Below are 7507 nucleotides of genomic sequence, written 5' to 3'. Positions count from 1 at the left end.
AAAATAGATGGTCCGCCCACAGGTGAAAGGTCCATTTGCAAGTTAAAGGGAATGGCCAGGGCTTATGCTTTGGAGACCCTTCAGAATTTTTTAATGGGTTTGTGTGCCTAACCTGCAGTCGTCTTCAAAGTACAATTTTTGTTTCTGTTTTTGATTTGGTTTTGAGGCCGAGTCCCACTGTGTAATTGAGGCTGGCCTTAAACTCACTCTAGCAGAAGTTGGCCTGAAACTCACAGCAATCCTCCTGCTTCAGGGTCATCACGAGTGCTGATATTACAGGCGTGTACCACCACTTGCAGAGTAATTAAAAAGTTTAAAATTACACTTTTCTTCTCTTGTTTCTACCTACTTTTATTTATTTTATCCTCTCCCAATACATCCTTGTTCTCACAATACCACTCAGCAATGAGAAAAGCTGAACTATCAATGCATATAGCAACATGTATGGATTTCCAGTGAATTATGCTGAATGGAAAAGAAAAATGCCAGTTCCAAAAGGTTACATGCTTAGAGTTACATTATATAACATTTTGTAATGACAGAATTTTAGTATGAGTGGTTGCCCAAAGTTAGACAGGCAAAGTGATTTTCAAAAGACAATCATACCGTGATCCTTGTTAAGTCACCCTACATTCCTTCCTTGCAGGGGAAACTGCCTCTAAGCAGTCTCATTTCAATATCTAAGTTCTAGCCCTGTAGCCATAACCAGGCAACACTTTCACACTCTCTGCAGTCTTCCTCCTTTACATTTGATGAATTTAATCAAGTTATAGCTATACTTAAAAAAGACTTGTTTGCTTTTTCCACCAGAGCCATATTGGAATCATGATTTCATCTCCTCATAGTTGGGCATATTGGCCAATAATTATAATATACTTTGAATAATATGTTGAATGAAAGACATGATAGTACCTTTGGAAAGTCAATTTTTCAGAAACAATCTAAATTTTAAACATTTTCTGATCTATCATTTCATGTATTGGTAACATTTTCTATACAGATGACCTTTAAGAAAAATGCCAACTGCACCAAAATATGTGCAGTGATAGTTTGGTTCACAAACTCAAATTGTCTATGATTTTGGAAACAGTGGCCATGGCTGAAATTGTGCAGGAGGGATGGTTGTGGTGGTGTTTGTCTCCTGAAGCAGAGTTTGCAAACAAAAACAGACTTTGCTAAACTGTTTCATTCACTAACAAAATTGTTGGCAAACAAAAGCATTCATGAATCAAGCCACCACTGTGTAGCAGGGCCCCTGGCACAACCATTCCTAATAGCAAGATACCACATGCAACAAAATTTTTTATTTATACAGAATTGCTCATAAGAGCTTATCTTCCTGATGAAGGAATAGAAAATTATTTCTTTAACAACACACAAAAAGTGCTGGTCATAAAGGAAAGACAACCAAATGTGGCTACCTTTAAATTAAGAAGTTCTGTATCTTATCTGTGATTTAAACTACTAGCTAATTTTTCAGTTCAGATGTAGTATTTTTTAGCTCTAACAGTTCCATTTGGCTTTTATTTTTAATATTTTAAATGCTCTTCCTAATTTCATTCATATTTTCTTTAAATTCTTGAGAAAATAAAATTCAGATAACAGGTATCTTAAAGTTTTTGTCTACTAATTTCATTGTGTCTATCATATCTGTATCTATTTCTACTGGCTGATTTTTCTCTTAGTTGCCAGTTACAACTTGTTGGTTTTTCATGTTCCCCCCAAATACTGAATGAATGGTGAACACTTTATTGTTGACTAGTTGAATGGTACTGTCCATCTTTAAGGAATGTTGAAATTTGGCAGATATCTAAGCTACTTTACCTCACCCTAACCCATTTGAGGTTATTATTTCAGTTTGTTGGGATGAGTCTAGGGCAGTCTTTGCTCTGGGCATTCAGCAGCACAGATGCTAAGGTCTGAGCCTCGTGCAGTCTCTACTGAGTGTCCCTAGACTCAGTGAGGTCCCTCTCTGTGGATGGCTGACATTCAAATATCTGCAGGTATCGTGTGAGCTCTGAGGGTTGTTGATTTTAGAGCTTTCAGGCTTTTGTTCTGCTGAATCTGCTGGAAATCTACCCTGTGCCCATGCAAATTATCATTCAGCAGAAGCCTAAAAGCAATCACTGTGCAGATTGCTGGAAATCTTTCTTTGCATAACTTCATCCTAGATAACAAGATATAGCAAATTTTCTCCAAAGAGTTAGTTAATAAATGTTTTGGAGATCACACATGGTTTCTGATGCATATTTTTCTTAATTCTTTAAAATCTGTATAAGTTATATTCTTATCATGGGCCTGTACAAAACTAGACTATATGTTGAAATGGTCAAAAGCTATAGTATCTCAAGCCCTGGTCTATGTAGTTTTTTGTTCTTGTTGTTTTCATTGTTGCTTTGCTTTATTGTTTTATTTTGACTCAAGGTCTCACTAGGTAGCACAGGCTGGCCTTGAACTCATCGTGTAGCCCAGGCTAACCTCAGACCTGAAGTAATCCTCCAGCTTCAGCCTCCCAAATGCTGAGATTACAGGTGTGCCCCTCCACGCCCCGCTCTGGTCTACAGTTTTCAGACCTGCAAACTCAAGATGCCCTCTTGAACTCGTCTCTGCTGTCTTAACTTAGTGATAGCGCTGTGTTGTTTGGGTTTCCCTCCACGTGCCATCCTAAAGTTGCCCCCACAGGAGAAGCTAATGTAAAACTTGCTTCCCTTCTTTCTGGGATCACAGTGCTCCTCTGCCTATTATCCTGAGGCCTGGAAAGTTACTTATGTTATCTGTTTGGTGTTCTGGTTCTGTAGAGTAGGAAAGCAAGGTGTGTGCTAACTGTTCCTTCGTGGCCCTGATGTAGTCATAACACAAAGATGACTACAGGACAAAAGACGTTTACACCTGGGGCCTTAACATGTTTCTCATCAACCCTATCAAAACTGCTGCACTTCAAAGTGATTCTTGCTAAAATCTGTGATTCCTCACAGGGACCTACAGATGGTTGATAAGTAACTCAAAGTAGAACAAAGCTTGACCTTCGTTCTGTGCAACAGGCTCAAATACTACCCAGCTGTGCATATAGGCACGTTAGTCATTTAGAGAGTGCTGGTGTAAAAGTTGGCAAAGCAAAATTAGTCCAAACTTACCTAGTCTTGACTCATCACAGAGCCAAAACTGAGGACACCAGGACCTGAGACCTAGAGGACCTTCAGCTCTGCCCTGGATCTCCAGTGCCCTGAACCTATGATGCCCTGGATCCCAGCAGAGCCTCCAGGAATTGCCCCTCAAGCCATGAGAGTCCCTGTGGAGCAATGCACCCAGGACTGAGATCATGACTGATGGCCCCCACCCATCACAATGCCATGTAATACTGCTCTCCAACCTTTGCACAGCAGGCCAGTCTGATCTTCCTCATCACACTGTATTCTATCTTCTCTAACTGCTCAAGCTGGAAACCTTTTATTTTTTTACTCTTCTTTACCAGCCAGCTTAATTTTTCTCTGCTTCTCAAGGTAAAAGTCCCTTCTTTTTTTCTTTACAATGGAAGATTTTTAATGCCAATCTGTTCTTTTCTTTTAATTTCTATTATCAGAAAAAGCAGGGACCCATGCTAGTTGGTGACAGCCCTACTGTCATTTGAAAGACTTTTAAAAAGATAACACAATAATGCTTAGACTGATTTCTATATCTCTTGAGGTAATGAAATTTCCACATCATCACTTTTCTTTTGTTTGTTTTTTTAAAATGTGCCTCATCTAAACATAAACTGGGACAGTAATACTTTGATTCACAAAAATTTCTGTTTGAAATGGGCGTAGTGGCACATGGCTGTAATCCCAGCACTTGGGAGGCTGAGGCAGGAGGATTACCATGAGTTCTAGGCAAGCGTGGGCTACAGAGTGAGACCCTGTCACACACACATAAAAGCTTCCGTTTGCAAACAATTTGGTTCATGAACAAAAGCATTAGGCAAAACTTTGTTTACATTCACAAACTCCACATCAGGTGAAAAATAACAACGGCCACCTTCCTCACACAACACAAATGCAGCCATCTTTCCCAAAATCATAATTCCTAAAATGAGGTACTATTGTATAACCACCATGGAAAAAGTATGGAGATTCTCAAAAACACATAACAGAAATTCTGATCAAATCAACTATTCCATTCCTTGGAATCTCCTTAGAGAGTTAATGCCATCCTTTTATACTGATCCGTGCACATCTATGTTTGTAAAAGCACAACTCATAATAGCAAAATCTTAGAAGTGGCCTATATGTCCATAATTTTAAAAGAGAGACAGAGACAGAGATAGTGAATGACAAAACTAGAAAGCTCACATATGTTGGCAGGAAAATGCTGGTGGAATAGTTTTATTTTTAAAAACTGTATGTCTGGTTGTTGGTTTGCTGATGGCCAGGAAGTTCCTTCTAAAAGCTTCTTGTTGCTCAAAAGGGTGACAGGATCTGTGGTCCTGACTCTTATCATTCCCACTTTCCACATCTCAGTATACTTTGATGAAACTCATTGCAGTAAATGCTGCATGTTTACTTGCTTAGGCTTAAAAGATGCCTTTGTCTGTGTGCACCTTGGACCAGTCAGCCAACCCACTTTGCATTTCAGTGAGAGGGTCCTGCCATGGGCATAAAGGAACAGCTCACCTGCACTAGGGTTTCTCAAGATTTCAAAAAACCTCCCACAACATTTGGGGAGGTGCTAGACACCAACACCAAAGCTTTCATCACACCAGGGGACAATTGTTCCTAATAGATGACCTCCTTTTGGTATCCCCAACATAAAAAGACTGTTATCAAGAAAAAAAAGACCCTCTCCACTGACTGTGGAGAGCTGAATGTATGGTATCCAAGAAAAAGGCACAAATCTGCCAACAAAAGTCTGAGACTTGGAAGTACTGTAGTTTTGATAGGGCAAGAGAGACTTCATTTTCTTTTTGTAACTCCATTTTAAGAGAAGTCATTTAATGTTCACTTAAACTGTAGTTAAATCCCCTCCCCTTGATTAGACATAAACCAGAAAAGAGTTATAAAATGGGAACAGAACAAACAGGAGAAACTGGGAAGCAGGCTACATGTTAAACCGCAATGGTCTTCTGGAATCTGGCTGACTGACAGCTTCTGGGAAAGATAAACCTTGTGATAATTGGGTGACATTCTTATAAAATTCCCAAAAATGAGGTAAGTGTTACTATGGAAACCTGAAAATGTACTTAAATTGAAGGTGAGACCCAGATCGGGGCAGACACCCCCTCTGGCTCCGGGTCAGAGACTGTCCATCAGTCAGCTCTCCAATAAAGCTTTGTTCATTCCTGCCTTTTTGGTCTGTTGTGAATGCCCGGCCCCTTGGACTCACTTGCCATATCAGGTTCATGCTAGAGGGAGTCACACAGGCAGGATATGCGGTGGTGACACTGGACTCTGTGGCAGAGGCCAAGCCTCTGCCCACCAGAACTTCAGCCCACAAAACAGAGCTAATAACCTTGACACGGCCCCTTTTATTAGCCAAGGAAAATGTGGCTAAACCCCTATATGAAGACAAAGCAGGGACCTAATATCTATACTGATTTCAAATATGCCTTTGCAATGATGCATGTATATGGTGCTATACACAGAGAAAGAGGGTTTTTGACTGCTGTGGGATAAATAAAATACAAACAGGAAATTTTACAGCTACTAGGTCCAGTATGGACCCCCAAAGTAAGTGGCTGTTATACACTGCATGGGGAACCAACCGACTGGACCTATGGAAGGAAGAGGAAACCAAAAAAACAGAGAAGGTGGTGAGACAATTGGGTCAAGGGCCTCATATGTGGAAAATGGCACTACAGATGCTAATAAGCTGCCGTTTCTGTGTGCCACGATCCCCTGCTCTCCCGCGAGCTCTTTGTGAACAATGCCTAACCTGTGTGCCAAACAACCCAAGACATGGGCCCACCAGACACCCAGCAACCCAGGAAATGGGAGAACGTACTTAGGGACTTTACTGAGCTACCTCAAGCAGAAGGTATCAATATAGGCTGGTGCTTGTCTGCACCTTCTCAGGATGGGTAGAGGACTCTTTTACCAGATAGAAAAGACATGAGAGGTAACAAAGACATTGTGGAGAGACGTCATCCCGAGATGCAGACCACCTCTGACATTAGGGTCAGCAAAGGACCAGTATTCACAGCACACAGAGTTCAGGAGCTCACACAAATGTTAAGATAAATGGGAATGACACACTGCTTATTGACCACAGAGCTCTAAAAAAGTGCAGCACATGAACCGTATGCATAAACAATTGTTAAACAAATATTTCCAAGAAACCTACTTAAGATGGGATCAAGTCCTGCCCATGGTCTGCCTCCATGTCTCCATGTCCAGAGCACCCCTACCAAAAAAATTGGGTACGACCCTTATGAAACTGTATTCAGCCAGCAGCCCCCAATTATATGTCAGATAAAAAGTAACCTCTGTGAACTAGAAAAATTGTCCCTAAGGAGACAGGTGTAAGCTGTGCAAAATATCCATGGCTGGGGACAAGTCAGGGTTCCAATAAGTCTGGCATACTCAATATGACCCTTCCAACCCAAGGACTCTGCTTGGATCAAAAAGTGAAATTCACCTGGGGACAAATATGGCACAGGCAGCGTTGTCATCTTGTCCACCCTCACAGCGGATAACACTGCAGGAATCACACCTGGCATCCACCACAGTTGGCTGTAACTAGCAGCACAAGAAAGATAGATCAGCCAACCGCATCCAGGCCATGCAAACCTGCTGGTCCTACAGCAAAAACAAGGTACCACCAAAATCAGCAGCACTGCTCTAGTCACCCTGGAAGCTTACTAGTCTATGCCAGGCTAAAACTTGAGGAAATAACAGCCCTGCTCTGGTCACTCCAGAAGCGGACCCCTCCACACATGGGCAAAGCTTGAAGATCAACATAGGGTTACAAGAACAATATAAGTCTCTTTTCCTTTTCATTATAAATCTCCATCTACCCAGTAGGGACCCAAACCCCCACAACAGGGTAAATGGCAGTAAGAGTGATGCTCTCTACTTAGTCATTTATAGAAAACATCAAAGGGGGAAATGAAGCAAGATTTTAAAAGAAAAACTTAAGTTTCCCAAATTTTCCCTTCTTATAACAGTTGTTTTTCTAATACACATAAAAGCACTAAGTTTTATGTACAGTAAGTAAGTATTTTTTAAGTAACTAAGCAAAATTTTATCACCTCCTATTCTCATAACATTCTATCCCCTGGCAGGGACACCAAGACTCAGAATTCTGACAGCTTGATAAACTGCCTTGTTCTCCTTCAGCTTGCCCACAAGTTCTGAAATGAAGACCAACACCCTTGACCAAATGTACAAAGACTGGTGTCTTGGTTACTTTTCTCTCTTTGCTGAGACAAAATACCCAATGCCCAAAATGAAGGAAGGAAAGGTTTATTTAGCTTACAGTTTGTGGAGGTTTCAGTCCATACTTGGCTGGCTCTGAGGCAGAAGGTAGCAAAGCA

This window comes from Chinchilla lanigera, unplaced genomic scaffold (genome assembly GCF_000276665.1).
Source record: "Chinchilla lanigera isolate Chin_1 unplaced genomic scaffold, ChiLan1.0 scaffold00019, whole genome shotgun sequence".
NCBI lineage: Eukaryota > Metazoa > Chordata > Mammalia > Rodentia > Chinchillidae > Chinchilla > Chinchilla lanigera.
The sequence above is the reverse complement of the archived record's forward strand: the minus strand, read 5'-3'. Positions refer to the sequence as shown.